Source organism: Ixodes scapularis, unplaced genomic scaffold (assembly GCF_016920785.2).
Source record: "Ixodes scapularis isolate PalLabHiFi unplaced genomic scaffold, ASM1692078v2 PGA_scaffold3__209_contigs__length_174095766, whole genome shotgun sequence".
In the NCBI taxonomy this organism is placed as follows: Eukaryota; Metazoa; Arthropoda; class Arachnida; order Ixodida; family Ixodidae; genus Ixodes; species Ixodes scapularis.
This window is the reverse complement of record NW_024609868.1, coordinates 66,999,291-67,014,720: the sequence shown is the minus strand read 5'-3', so window position 1 is coordinate 67,014,720 and position 15,430 is coordinate 66,999,291.

Below are 15,430 nucleotides of genomic sequence, written 5' to 3'. Positions count from 1 at the left end.
TTTTACAACAGAGGAGCAAATGACGCAGCGTTCGTCGCTTCGTAGCACCATTGGCACAAGCCTTCAGAGCAGCTTCTATCATATCAACAAAAGGAAAGGGTAGCGTCACGATGCCCGCTGGGACAGCGTGATTTACACCTGCCGCGGTAAGCACAACAATAAGGAGAGAGCAACGTATTGCAATATCGCTGACGGCAGTGCCTGCATCACAGGTGACGTCACTGCTGTGATTCCAAGCGAGGGCGAAGATATCGGGCGGCGGAGAAAAGCTCACCGGAGAAAAGCTCACCGGAGAAAAGCTCACCGGAGATAAGCTCACCGGAGAAAAGCTCACCGCAAACCCGGCAGATGCGGAGAAAAGCTCACCGGCCTTTGAGGGGATGCGGAAAAAAGCTCATCGATATTTTTTTAGCTTAGCTTGATTCTGCGTCGAACGTGGCAATTTAACACAATGCGCATTCGTCACTTCATTAAAAATACGTCCTTTTTTGTAATATTCTTGAAGTTCATTGGGCATATTTACCAATTCCTCAGAAATTAGTAATCACACATTCTATAAATTAATGAAGCCGCAAGCATAAAATAAAAAAAAAAGTACACCGATAAAAAAAGGCAACAAATTATTAACAGCTGACAGCGCGCTGTCGCTAGCTCTGTCAGATAAAGAGGTTTGTTCTTTGCGAGCTATAATGAATAGCGGTGTGTGAACCGGTTCAGCTCCAAACACTGTGTAGTGCCTAATAGATAAGAAGGTGTTTGTTGATGTAACCAGTGTCGGCTACGCTGTTTTCTTTCTGTTAATTTCACTAACAAAACTTTAGTTGCGAGAACAGCTTCGCTTGTCGTGTTTGTTTTCTTCACACCGTCGTCGTCGTTTGAGCGGTTTTCATCATGTATAACGTTTACCAATTCGCCCTATTCGCTGCATAACAGAAGACTACTTCTTCTATAGGTTACGAGTAACAACGGTGCCATTGCGCAGTTCCGAATATCATGGGTGGCTCACCGTAGAAGGGCACTCAGTATCACACAAAGGGAACGTGTGAAAACACCAGCACGAACGACTAGAAAGCGTGCATGTCCGTGGAAGAAAGAAGCCTCGATATCCTATTGACTGTTTTATCCTGTTTTCAATGGTTAACAAAAGCTTCAAAGAGAATTTCAGGCACCGGCAGTTACAGCTTTGATTTTTAGGTTTTAGGCAGACATCATTAAATCTTTCAACTTTTTCGTGTTCTTCAAGTTCACAAAGTTTTTAGTTAGGCTTTTGTTGCCTAGAGGGTAAGCCACAGAAAACACTCGCCCGCAATTATTAATTTGGGAGCAATATACCCAATAAGCTTAACAAATATTACAAAAAGGACATTTTCTTTTTTACAAAGCTGACGAATTTGAATGATTATAAATTGATATATGTCACGCATTATCCGACAGCCTCCATATAAAAAGAAGAAAAAATATCGGTAAGCTTTTCTCCGCATACGCTCAATGGCCGGTGAGCTTTTCTCCGCATCTGCGGTTTTGCGGTGAGCTTTTCTCCGGTGAGTTTTTCTCCGGTGAGCTTTTCTCCGGGATTCGAAGATATCGACGCCCTTGACGCTCTTGTTCTGGTCAGTTTCGGTTTGAAAGAGCATGTGGGAATGAAATAATTTTGTCAGAAACGCGCGCAGAAATTTTTCGCGCCTTTATTTCGCTGTGGGGTTGGAGCATATTAAGGTTGGGCTTGAATTTCGTAAATGCAATAGGCCCTCTAAAAATAATAATTAAAAAGCTAATTAGGAGATCTCCGTTAATTAGTCACCTAGTTGCACAAACTACTTGGTTCCTAGTTGGCGCCAGGTCGGGTATGCTAATGGCATAACTAGAAGCGCCCTAACGCAGCTCTTACTTTTTGAAAATTTGGTGCAGCTATATATATATATATATATATATATATATTGAATTTGGCCACTCGTTTGGCTGAAGAGCAGTAATCTTGTCTTCCACACTTGCAGTTTCATGAACGAGTCATTTCGAGCCCAAAGTGAAGCCCAAGAGTCTGCATCGTTGCCGTGTCATGCTGTCCTTTTACGTGGCACTCGACGGCACTCAGCGCCCTGCTTAACGGATTTACGGAGCCAACTGGTTCCCTCTACGACCGCTTCACGCCGCTCGTACTTTAATCGTCTGCTGGTTCTACACCTCCGTGTGACGTGCTTACGTGACTGCACAAAAGGCTCACCGAGCCTTCATTGTCTGGGATTTGCGACCGCTCGCTTGGCTGAAAAGCTAATCTTGCCTTCCACACTTGCAGGTAAGAGTGCACGCTTACTTTTTTTTTGTGTTGAATTTTTCTTACTACCAGGTCGCAAGATTCCAGTGTTACTTTTGTTTGTACAGTGCGTGTTGGCAAATGATAGGTGTCGATGTTTCGGTTTATCGAGCAAGAATAGGATGTTTCCTCCCTTCTACCACCCACAAATGTGTATGATCGAAACTTTTTTGTTTGTTTTTTGTTTTGTTTTGGGGGTCCGCGAGTTCTTCGTCGATCAGAGTTGTGTTTACAGTCGCATGGTTATGCTCACTCCTCATCTTGTCCGCAGACGTAGAGATGAACCCCGGCCCCAAAGATGATCTCGACCAGCCAACTCTTGCTACGTTGTAAGAGAAGCTGGACGCTCTCTTCCTAAAGGCTGAGTTAAACCACCAAGAAAGTGTCTCAAAGCATAGCGCTATCACTGTAGGGGTCAGCGAATTAAGCGAAAGGGTCACGAGTCACGAGAAAGGTTGAAGAATTGTCGGGAACTAAAGAAGAATTTACTAGAGTCTCTCAAGACCTACGCTCGCTTGAAGAGAGAGGCCAATCAATATCGTCTAACTTTGAAACTACGCAAAACTTTGCTAGCGGCCTGGAAGCTCTTGATAACCGCATCCGCCGTTATAATCTTGTATTCAAAGGCATTCTAGAGGAAGCCAGGGAAGCCTTGGCCAGGTCTGAAGAAATAATAACTTTCTTCGTCAAAGACCACTTGGATCTAGAGGCAGGAGGAATTGAAAGAGCCCACCGGGCCGGTAGAAAAAACGCAAACTTCTTCACCCAATCCCTGTAAGATTCCTTAGCTTCAAAAGCAAGCAAACGATTCTAGAAAACGCACACAGGTTGAAAAACCTAGCATCTGCTAAAGGATGGATTGAGGAAGATCTCTCGCCATTGATACGTGAAGCACGCAGAAACCTTTGGGTATACGCAAAAGCGCATCGTGGTCCCCAATCACGCGTGCGTCTACTTTTTGATAAACTTTTTATGAATGGCAAGGTGTTTTTGTATGATTTCCAAACAGATGCCGTTGTTGAATCGCAACGGACCATTACAAGCCAAAATACGAACTGACTAAAAACAAAAAAAAAAGTATGTCTCATGATTTGTCCTTTTTTCTTGCCAACTTTTGGAGCATATTATCTCAACAAGACGCTCTCGCTGATACAATTGCTATGTGCAACCCCGACGTCGTGTTATGGCCGATTTACACGACGGACTGATCCGCGGACGGATTGGTCACGTGACAAAATGTCCGTGGTTCGTCCGTCTCCCAAGCCCATCCACACGAGGGACACGACGGCGTTGTGACGGCTTTCGCTGGGGGCTTTAAACTCAAAAAGAACGTCTTCCGGAGGTCACGAGACCATCTGGAATCGCGGGCCGTCCCAAGGAGAAACACTGGCGTACGTGTGCATGCCTGTGTGTGTGTGGGTCTGTTGGTGCTGGGTTTCAGCAAGAACGTCGACTCCTTACATCAGCCACCGGAGCGCGGCAAGAACGTCGAGGGATTACATCATCTGCCCCTCACTGAAAGAACACCCGGAAATTGCATCAGCCGCCCCCGCACTTCGGACACCTCGTGAACACTTGACCACCGGGGAAGGCTCCTCTCTCTCAGCGGGCCTTCTCGCCCTCGGAGGGCTATATAACTTGGGATTGGGAAGCCCGAAATTGCCGATTGCCGATTAACCAGTCGACCATGCTACTTGTATATTCACTGTATATAAAAGTTCTACTTCAGTAATCCCACTCCAGGCCTGTTTCCTCGGGGCCATGCTAGCAGCGAGCCACAGCCCCGACTCTTGGTTCCGCGCCTGAGGTCGTCACCCTCCCGGACGCAATAACTGGCCGGCAACGACGGGATGGACTCCACGCAGACCATTGATCGCACGTGTGGGTGAGTGTCTGGCTTTTCCCTTTTGGGTAGTCACCAGGCTTTACCTTCTGGGTTAAATAGTGTAAAGCGGGTTTTGTGTTTTGCGGCTATCTGTGACGCAGCATTTGTTGCACGTCACAATGGTAGTTTTGGGATTTAGCCAGTGCTCGGAACGATCATGGACCTCAATTCGCTGCGCAAGCCAGAATTGATACGTATCTGCGAGGAGTTCGATGTGGATATCAGGGGGTTAAAAAGAAAGCCGCTCATTATCAAGGCGATTCTCGACTTTGGGGCAGATGAGGCCGAGTTATACAAGCGCTGGGTGGAAGTGCAGAGAATAAACAAAAAGAAAAGAGAACTAGAAGAACAGGAGCGGAGCGACAGGCTCAAGTCGCAAGAAGCGGAATTGAAATTCCATGAGGCGGAATTGAAACGCCAAGAAGCGGAATTGAAACGTCAAGAAGCGGAATTGAAACGCCAAGAGCAGGAGCTCAAGATGAAGAGACTTGAACTCGAGCTGGTAAAGTCAAGGGGTGATCGGGAAGGCAGTCCGGCATCCAGCACAGGAGTAGGCAAATCATTTAAGATGAAGAACTTAATGCAGCCTTTTAAAATTGGAGAGGACGTTGGTTTGTTCCTGGTGAACTTCGAGCGCACTTGCGAAAAGGTCGGGTTAAAGGGATTGTCCGGTGAAATTTTGTATTCGAGAAAACAATTGAATATCATTGTTATTGCCTCGAGAAGCATCTTCCGTGCAATATCCGAATTTTATATGCCCCTCTGCGTAAGTAATTGAATTTATACTGCTCCGATCGCATTCTAGCGTAAACGCTGCTTTCGTTGGCAACATTGAAGCTCTGACGTCACAAAACACAAAGCGAGCATTTTTGTCTCGTTGTTTGCCTGCGAGTGAATGCCTCAGCGTGCTTCGTTTTTGTTGCTGTGCGCTACTTGTTTCGTGGTTGGGTGAGATTTTTGTTGCGCGGTTGGGTGCCACAACCACCGGGCAGCACATGCGAGCCAAGACATGACGTTCCACACTTTTCCGCGAGACGTGCAGTGACGAGCAAAGTGGATCGCCGTCGTGCGTAGGGACTGGGTTCCCGTCCAGATCGAGATCCTGCTTATGCAGCAATCATCTCACAGAAGAAAGCTACAAGCTGAGCTCTCAGCAGACTGAAGGCTTGTAAGCTGAGGTGTGATGCTGTGCCAACGATATTAAACTACGCCCACCCACTCCTCGCCCAAATCGGATCAGTCAATTTAGGTCTGTTCGATTCGGCTGAACTGGCTGAGCTAGTTCGGTAGTGCAGGAACTGGTGCATTCGATTCAACCGGAAGTTGCGCGACCGCTGCACTGGCGCGTTCGATTCACGCCAGTTCTGAACGAGTTCAGACCCGGTTCCTCAAAATCTTGCACCGGCCCCGGACTCGGTTCAGCGTCCGTGCAGAAGCAGACGACAAGAGCAGACGGCGATAGCAGAACTCCTCGTCCGTCTCTGCTCGCGGTGCCAGTTTTCGCAGCGATTGCTCAAATGTCTGCGATGTTTAACAATAACGCCGATACGGAGGTTGCATTTCCTTTCATATATGATAATAACGTACCCGCGGTGGACGCGGAATGGAGATCATAACCGAGGGTAGGAATTTGCTTGATTATGATATTCTAAAAGCGTTTTAGGCACCTGCTCGCGTAGATTTGGTTCCCTGTGGTGAGTGTTGAAATATTGGCTCACGTAAATTGTTTCATTTTGATGATATGCGGGGATCCACAGTGTTGATATTCTTACTTACAGACTCGGGAAAGGTATTGCCTTCTTGATTGTCTCCGCCTTCAGTTGCTCTTGGATGCATATTGACGACTCCGATACATTGCAGAGGTCTGGGATTTAGTGCGTTGGCACTCGCATGTCGCTGTAGCTGAGCATAATACTGCATGCTTTGTCCGCTGGTATCTGTGGACGCCCACTAACGGGCCTGGGGAAAACACCGAGAATCGGCATTTTTTTTTTTTTTGCCGATTCTCGCTTCAGCTTGACGCCAAAGTTACGGTCGATAATTGTCTTGGCCAAGACGCTATCGTCAGGCCTTCGTCTTCGAGGTGACCGGTATACCGACCGCGCGCTGCCGCCAGTGACTCCCCCGACGCAAAATGATCCTGATGCCGCGAACCTATCGTCGAAATGCAAAGATTCCCTTTGAGGGGCATTTGCTGCTACCTTCTTGACTTTTAACCGACTATAGTTCAGAACTTCCTGGCCGAATCGAACAGACCTTGATTATGCAGCGAAACCGAAACCAACAGCTTGGCCATCTCGAAATGATACCAGAAGTTGTATTCAGCACGCGTGCAGCCCGAGATCTGTTTGACCCGCGTGTGAAAATGGAGCGTAGCTACGATTAACCAAACTCGTCCAAGTCAAGTGACGACATGCATTTGGACGGTTCGCCGTTTGCCTTCGACCCGCAGACGTCGCCTCAGAGGGAATGACCCGCAGCCTCATCACCGATCCAGTGGATCCGCCGAAATGTGTACCCAGATGCCGCTTGGTGTACCTAAGTGCCGCTTCAGAGCGAAATCTGCATCCTTTGCTTTGCAAGCGCCCCTATACTCCGCGACAACTTATCTTGGCAATGCAGTGGATCCCTATTGAAAATCGCTTTGAGGGGACTTCAGGAATTCTTTGAGGGGTGTGAAGGGGATTCCAGGAATTCTTTTGATGTTTGAAAGGTGCACCGATATTTCCTGGTGGGTTCGTTGGCCCCGTCAAAGGCTCTCCTGAAATGTCTGAAGTCCCCTTTACAATGCCTTGAAATGTCTGAAAGCCTGTCAAGGACTTTTCTAATGGGGTCGGGAAAACTTTCAGGCTTCTTGAGATGTCTGTGGGGACACGGCCTAGGTGGAGAAAATACATGTCGCAGAATTAGAACATAGCTACGTGTTGTTCACAAAGGGAAAACAAATAATTATCTGGAGAATGTCGATCGTATGTGTGTACGGTCAGTTTTTTTATTACTGCTCTTCTATCAAACACAACTGGGCTCCTCGACCCGTCTGTCACTGGCCGGGTGTTCGGTCGCCAAGGGGGCTACGGGTTCGATCGCCCCATGGGGAGAATTGACAAGGCGCGGGCCGAGTGTTGTTGGCCGCGAGGCGTTTTGAGGCGAACAAGCTTTACTTGTTGCACTAATAATAATAAAAAAGGGCAAGCCGAGAGCAGCGCGTTGCCCAAATTCAGGGACGCTGGGGAGATTCCAAGGGCGAAGCGGCAGCGACTCGTGCCGGGAACCGGTTTCCCCGCGGGGGACGGTCCCCAAAAAGGAAAAAAAAAATAAACAAAACCATTTTGCTTTTCACCAGAGTCGGAGTCCACTTTTCGTCGTCGCCAAAAACACGAACAGGCAACTCAAATCCCCCCCCCCCCTTTTACAATGCCTACACACACACACTGCGCTTCTCTCCGCCCGGCAATGGGGAGAGGATGCAATACCGCCAGTTCCGGACAGCACGCTTCTCCAATGGTCGGCGGGAGAGAGTGGTGTGAGGAAACCGAAGAAGTCAGGAGGCCGCTATAGCCATTTTCTTTCCGCTCGTGGGCGGTTTGTTTCTCACCGCCATGGATATCTGGAACGGACCGGTTTCCTACATCCAGAAAGGTAAGCACTGCTTTGAGGGCTCGCCCCTTGGTCTGTTTTAATCCGTGCCGTTTGTTCCTTGGTTCCGCAGGTGAACCCCAGTTCGGCGTTTGCCGCCTTCAGCACCGCTCGAGCACCATCGTGTTCAGCGCATTCAAGGAGATGGTGGCCGGTGTCGGCCTACTCGCAGTGCCTGCGCACCGGGATCATAGCACTGTGGGTCCTGGGATCCTGGGACGGTGGATGACGGCCGCTGTCCCGCCTTGTACCTTGCGCCTCTTCGTCCGACCGGCCTCAGAAGCATCCAGCGACCAAAAAATACGCGGAAGACGCCGCCCCGACGACATCGTGGACGAAACCGTGACTGTGCTCGGAATTTCTCAACGGTGACGGGATCTGCTTGCGAGTTCGTGGTTTTCGCTAAACGTGCTTACTGAGACTGTGTATGTGTTCGTGAGGTGCACCTGCTCCGTTTTATTAGCTGAACTACCGTACATCAGAAATTTACCCAACGGCATTGTGAGTACTTTGAAAGATATTTTTCGTTGTGTTAAAGAAGTTAGTTGTTCCTATTTGATATGATTGCTTTCGTCGACAGCTGCTTGCGCCCGGGTTTGAACAAGCGTTGGTTTTTATCGCTCTTTGAGTTTTAATGCGCATGTAAAACTCAATGTCCGCAATAAATTTTTAATAACGTTTTGAACTGAATTTTGTCTATGGTTCATTGTCATTTGGGCGTCTAAAGGGTTGATGGGCTAAGGGGTTTGGGTTGAAGGGCTGTGGGGCTGGAGGGTTTTTTCTGAGGGGTATACCTGAAGGGTATTTTTGAAGGGTTTTGAAGGCCTGTGCGGTTCCATAATCCTTCAAGGCTGATGGGCCCTTTAGAATTATTTTCAATAGGGATGGTACGTCCCGCGTCCCCTCTCCCATTTTTGAGTGTACGCAGCCTCTCCTCCTCCCCCTTTTCCGGGGAGAGGAGGAGAGCCCGCACACACTCAAAATGGGAGAGGGGACGCGGGCCTGTACCTTCCACTGCATTGCCAAGAAAAGTTGTCGCGGAGTATAGCTCGATCGGCGCCCGTCGCAGTTGTGTTTGCGCGAAACGGCATACGTTTGCTCGAAGCTTATGGCTGTCTGCGAGTAATATCCTCCTAAAAGGCGTGACTTTTTTTGCACGCGCTTGGGAACTGCATTAAGAGAACCGTATTTCAGTAAGGTACTGCCTAGGAGACTATATAATTCGAAGCAAAATAGAAGACATCCATCGACCAACGCTTGTTATCCCGACCATCCGACAAACCTTTGCGTTTTGTGACGTCACGCAGCACCTACGGATGTCAGCCATTGACACTGGCGAAATTCGGGGTGCAGTTTCGTACATAGGATCATGAAAGGTTTAATTAATAGCGGGAGATCATATATCAAAATAAAAATGACGTTTGTCTATATGAAGGCTCCCTCGCCGTAACGAGCGCAAGAACTTAAGTACTTCCGGTTTCGACCGGACAATCCCTTTAAGTAGGCAAACCTGACCGCAGCGCCTCTTAACGCTTCTTCCTTGCCCGGCGGCAGACGTGGTCGCAAGGCTCACGAAAGACGAAGCGGAGGACTATGAAAAGGTCAAAACAAGCCTCCTTAAAAAGTATCGTCTTTCCGCTGAGGCCTTCCGACAGCGTTTTCGTAGCGCCGAGAAGAAGCCGAACGAGTCATTCCCGGAGTTTGCTTACAATTTGAGAGCAAATCTAGTGGAATGGCTCAAAGGCGTAGACCCGCACGGGGACCACGATAAAGTAGTGGAGTACATTTGCCTAGAGCAGTTTTGCGTCGCATCCCTGAGGAGACCCGCTTTTGGGTTCAGGATAAGCTGGACGCAAGGGCTGTTCAGAGGGCCGCGGAGCTGGCGGAAGAGTTTGCGACTCGCCGGGCCTTAGACGAGGAAGGTCACCCGCTTAAGGAGAAAGCGTTCCCGCCTGGCAAAAGAGATGACGGGAGGTGGCCAGGGGGTCGATTTTCGAGAGACGGGCGGCCAAAGAAGGTCGAGGGCGAAAACCAGAAGGAACCAGCGCGAACGAAAGGAGAGGCCGGCGACGGCGCCGACTGCAGGGCGGATCACGAAAAACGTTTGAGGCTCGCCAGCCCATAACATGCTATAACTGCCAAGAGCCTGGTCATGTTGCGGCCGGATGCAGAGAGCCCGTGGTCGTCTTCGCCTACGTAAATGATGGCGAAAAGAGCCTCCGCTTACTGGAGCCATATTTGCGCGACCTAACGGTGAACGGCAGGCAGTGCCGAGTGCTTCGCGATTCGGCCGCCACTATGGATGTAATTCACTCCTCTTACGTGGACTCTGCGAAGTACACGGGAGAGTGCGCGTGGATTAAACAGGTGGTCGAAGAGCATAGCGTGTGCCTGCCGGTCGCCAGGGTGCGCATCGAGGGTCCTCTCGGCGCCCTTGAAACGGAGGCGGTCGTTTTCGGACAATCTACCGTTGGGGTATCCGAACCTGTTTTCCAACAGGTCGGAGGAGCTGCTACGGGAGAGAGGCCAAACGTTTTGCGAAGGAACCGTCCTGGCCTTAACTAGGGTTAAAGCCCGAGACTTGGCAGCAAAACTAGAGTACGGAAATGAAGCAGACGTTCCCACTGGGAGAACCCCGCTTTCGAACGCCTCGCGCGCGGCAGTCAGGGGTGACATTGGCGCTGCCGATCCAGAGAGACGAAAATAACTAGAAACACCGGTAGAAAAACCTGGGAAGGGAAGGCTCAAGAATGTCTCGACATGGAGGGTTCCGAAGGCCTCTGTGTTACCCCCGAGTCGGGTGAATTGCAGAAACTGCTGGGTGTCGATCGCGATTCTCTGATCGCACAACAGGAAGCAGACCCCACTATTAAGGATCTGAGGCCGACAACGGAAGAAGGAGTCTCCCGACGGAATGTAGCTTTCCAAAAAAGGAAAGGGCTGTGGTATCGGAAGTATAAAGACCGAAAGCGTATTGAATTTGATCAGCTTGTGGTGCCTGCAAAGTACCGCCGCAATCTCATCCACCTAGCGCATGGCAACTCATGGTCAGGACACTTAGGAGTGAGAAAAACGAAAGATCGCCTCCTCCAGGAGTTTCACTGGCTTGGGTGCTTCGAAGAGGTTGAGTAGGTCGTCCGGTCCTGCGACACGTGTCAACGAATCGGAAAATCGCATGACAAGACCAAGGCACCGCTAAAGCTCGTGCCAATAGTCACAGAACCCTTTCTCCGCTTGGTGATCGACACGGGTGGGCCCTTCCCCGTTACACAGTTGGGGTACCGCCACATCCTGACGATTCTTTGCCCCGCGACGAAGTTTCCCGAAGCGATCCCGCTAAAAGAGCTCAGCTCTGTGGAAGTGGTGAACGCGTTGCTTTCGGTGTTCGCACGCGTTGGATTTCCCGCTGAAATCCAAAACGACCAGGGGAGTGTGTTCACCAGTGCTCTGACCACTACGTTTTTGGAGAGATGTGGTATTAAGTTGATTCATAGCTCCGTCTACCACCCGCAATCCAACAGCGTAGAAAAATGGCATTCGGTGATGAAACGGGTGCTGTGAGCATTGTTTTTATGAGCACAAGAATAACTGGGAGGCATGCCTCCTAGCCACGATGTTTGCTTTGACATCAGTGCCACACGAGGCAACTGGTTTTAACCCCGCCGAGCTAGTATACGGCCGATCTTTGAGATCTCCGCTCCAAATGCTAAGAGAGTCATGGGAGGGTTACAGGGAAGACCCCACTGTAGTGGAGTACGTGCTCGAGCTTCTTTATCGCCTGAACCAGAGTCGAAGTATTGCCGAAAGTGATATGGAGGACAGTCAGGTGAAGGCAAAGCGGTATTACGACCAAACCGCTAAGCCGCGAACCTTTTCCGTCGGCGACAAGGTGATGCTCTTGAGGCCATCGACGAAGAATAAGCTCGAGGTGCAATGGGAGGGACCCGTGGAAGTGTTGCATAAACTTTCGGATGTCAACTACGTCGTGAGCACGCCCGGGAAACGTAAAATCCAGAGGGTCTATGACAGCAATCTAATAAAGCCGTACCGGCAACGTGAGACTGTGATGAGTTTGACGGTAAACTACCCCGAGGAGGTCAGTCTTGAGTTTCCCGAGATTAGTGAAACCCCGATCGCGTGCTCGGTCGAAGAGGTACTCGAGAAGGCTGTTGTATCGGCTGATTTGGAACCAAAGCAACTAGGTGATCTGAAGGCACTCCTTGGGGAGTTTATAGATCAGTTCCAGAGTAAGCCAGGAAAAACCGATCTTGTAGCTCACGACGTCGAGCTTACCACCGACCAGCCCGTGCGGTCAAAGCCCTACCGAGTCTCGCCTAGACAGAGGGAAATCATGGAGCGGGAGGTGAAGCACATGCTTGATCTGGGGGTGATTGAAGCAGGAAAGAGCGACTTCACTTCTCCTTTGATACTTGTGAAGGTACCGGGAAAAGATCCTCGCCCGTGCGTTGACTACCGGCGCCTCAACCTTATCACCAAAGATCAGACGTATCCCATCCCCAATATTGAGGAACGGGTGGAGATGGTGAGCGCTGCCGAATATATCTCCACGTTGGACCTTGTTCGATGCTACTGGCAGGTCCCCCTTTCGGAGAGAGCGAGCCGGTATGCCGCTTTTATATCCCCCTTTGGCACGTTCCGGCCTCGTGTCCTCCGTTTCGGCCTCAAAAATACACCGTTTTGTTTTTCAACCTTAATGGATCGGGTGCTCCGAGGTTTAGAGGAGTTTGCCGTTCCGTACTTGGACGACATCGCCGTGTTTTCCGAGTCCTGGGACGAACATCTTGCACATCTTCGGGTTGTCTTCGAACGACTCCGAGATGCAGGCCTCACCGTAAAGGCGGAAAAGTGTCAATTGGGAAGGGGAGAAGTATCGCATTTGGGACACGTGGTGGGTCGCGGTTGACGCCGACCGTCCGAGGTAAAGCTTGCAGCCATCGAGGAGTTACCTCAACCGCTCACAAAAACCGACATTAGGCCTTTCCTAGGCATTGCAGGATGCTACCAAAACTGCATTTCAAATTATTCGGATGTTGCTAGCCCACTCACTAACGCCCTCCGAAAGACAGAGCCTCAAAAGGTTCGTTGGAATGATCGAAAAGAGCAGGCTTTTAGCGCTCTTCAGAAATCTCTGATGAGCAAACCAGTCCTGAGGGCGCCAGATTATGAGCGCACGTTTATCATTCGCTGCGACGCCAGCAACCGGGGTCTTGGAGTCGTGCTAAGCCAGAGGGACGACTTAGGCGAGGAGCATCCCATCTGGTACGTCAGTCGAAAGCTGACAACTCGCGAAAAAGCCTACAGCGCTTCGGAAAAAGAGTGCGCTTGCTTGGTGTGGGCCGTGCAAAAGCTTGCGTGCTATGTGGTAGGCTCGAGGTTCACATCGAGACGGAACATTGTCCCCTCCAATATGTCACCCAAAAATGGCCGACTCCTTCGCTGGAGCCTAGCGTTGCAACAGTTTTCTTTTGAGATCAGGTACAAAAAGGGTAAACTGCACACCAACGCGGATGGCTTGAGCCGACGCTTATGAGTGAGTAGAGAAAAGTCTTCACTGAGCGAGGTCATGGATACCAAAATTTTACTTTATTTTGCTAAAAATTTGTACCCAATCTGAGATACTACTGATTTTGGTTTCGTGCCTTTTGTTACTCTCTTGCGGGTGCCGAGCCCTGGTAGGGATTTCATTTTATTTGTTATCGTGCTAAGAGCGATTTTCATACCTTTTAGTGCCTGGTGTGTGTTCGAAGGGGTTTGCTAAATGCGCATTTGCAGTGCGGTCTTGGTTCAATTTTGTCATCCTCTCAAGATTTTCGCAAGCTACCCCAAGCGGTATAAGGTTTAAAAGCGCAAGCAGACAGGGACAATACAAAATAACACAAACGACAGGGACAAGGCGCTTGTCTAGCGCCTTGTCCCTGTCGTTTGTGTTATTTTCTATTGTCCCTGTCTGTTTGCGCTTTTAAACCTGATACCTACCATGGACCAACTAGCCCAAACCAAAGTTTTAATAATACCTCAAGCGCTTGGAGGTGAGCAGAAAGAAGGCGCGGCACTAAAGAATGGTGGGACCAACTAGCCCAAACCAAAGTTTTAATAATACCCCAAGCGCTTGGAGGTGAGCAGAGAGAAGGCGCGGCACTCAAGAAATGCAGGAGACGGTTATCCACTTGATACACAACAAGGTTGGAGGATGCCCTATCGCCCCTCTTCGTCGGCACTTCTGCGGTCCCTCAAAGGAGTGGCTGCTGACCTCTTCTCTTCGTGACCGACCTCCGGGCGGCGGAGGGATTGTTGTGACAGCTTTCTCTGGGGGCTTTAAACTAAAAAAAAACGTCTTCCGGAGGCAACGAGACCATCTCGAATCGCGGGCCCTCGCAAGGAGGAACACCGGCGTACCTGTGCATGCCTGTGTGTGTGTGGGTCTGTTGGTGCTGGGTTTCAGCAAGAACGTCGACTCCTTACATCAGCCACCGGAGCGCGGCAAGAACGTCAAGGGATTACATCATCTGCCCCTCGCTGAAAGAACACCCGGAAATTGCATCAGCCGCCCGCGCACTTCGGACACCTCGTGAACACTCGAACACCCGGGAAGGCCCCTCTCTCTCAGAGGGCCTTCTCGCCCTTAGAGGGCTATATAACTTGGGATTGGGGAGCCCAAAATCGCCGATTGCTGATTAATCAGTCGACCATGCTACTTGTATATTCACTGTATATAAAAGTTCTACTTCAGTACTCCCACTCGAGACCTGTTTCCTCGGGTCCATGCTAGCAGCGAGCCACAGCCCCGACTCTTGGTTCCGCGCCTGAGGTCGTCACCCTCCCGAGCACAACAACGGGCAGACGCCAGCGAGGACGGACCGAACCTGTTCGTCACCCCACAGTGCCGCGAAACTGGAACATCGCACCGTGGCACCGTTGTGCAAGACAGAAATCGACGTTTGCTACCGCGATAATTAATCGTACGCAGGTGTTACGTTCAAATCGAGACAAAACACCGTGTTAGCTTCGCGCGAAGCGCCACTAGCTTTACTGACTCAAAGCATGAGAGTGACACAGGCATGGTCCTGCTCGAAAAGGGTTCCGCGTAGAAGCGACGAAGTTCTGGACTCGCGGAGGGGCGTTTGAAGGTGCTTTCACGCCCTCCGCGCTGGTGCACAACACTCAGGTACACCACTGCCAGAAGAGAGGTCTTGCTCGGTGAAACCCTGATTGGACGTGCAAGAATTATCGCGGCGTGCTAGACGAGTTTTGTTGGAGCTTCTTGACGCGGACCCGGAGGAGTGCCGGAACCGTCAGCGAGACAAGTTTCTGCTGTCTATTTCACACGTGGAACCAAGAAACGCGCGACAAAATGAACCAGCGCACGCACAAAACACAACAATGCGTCATTTTTGTTTTTATCGTCCAGAAACGAAAAAAAAAATAAAGAAAACAATTTACCTTTGCCAGACTAAACGCTTTTCAAGTCAATCTCCCGCCAAAAATCCGCGAGTAAAAAAGGCGCTCGACTTTATTAGTCCGCGCGTCCGCGGACGAGGCGAGGATCGCAGGAATCGGTTACGTACCGGTCACGTAGT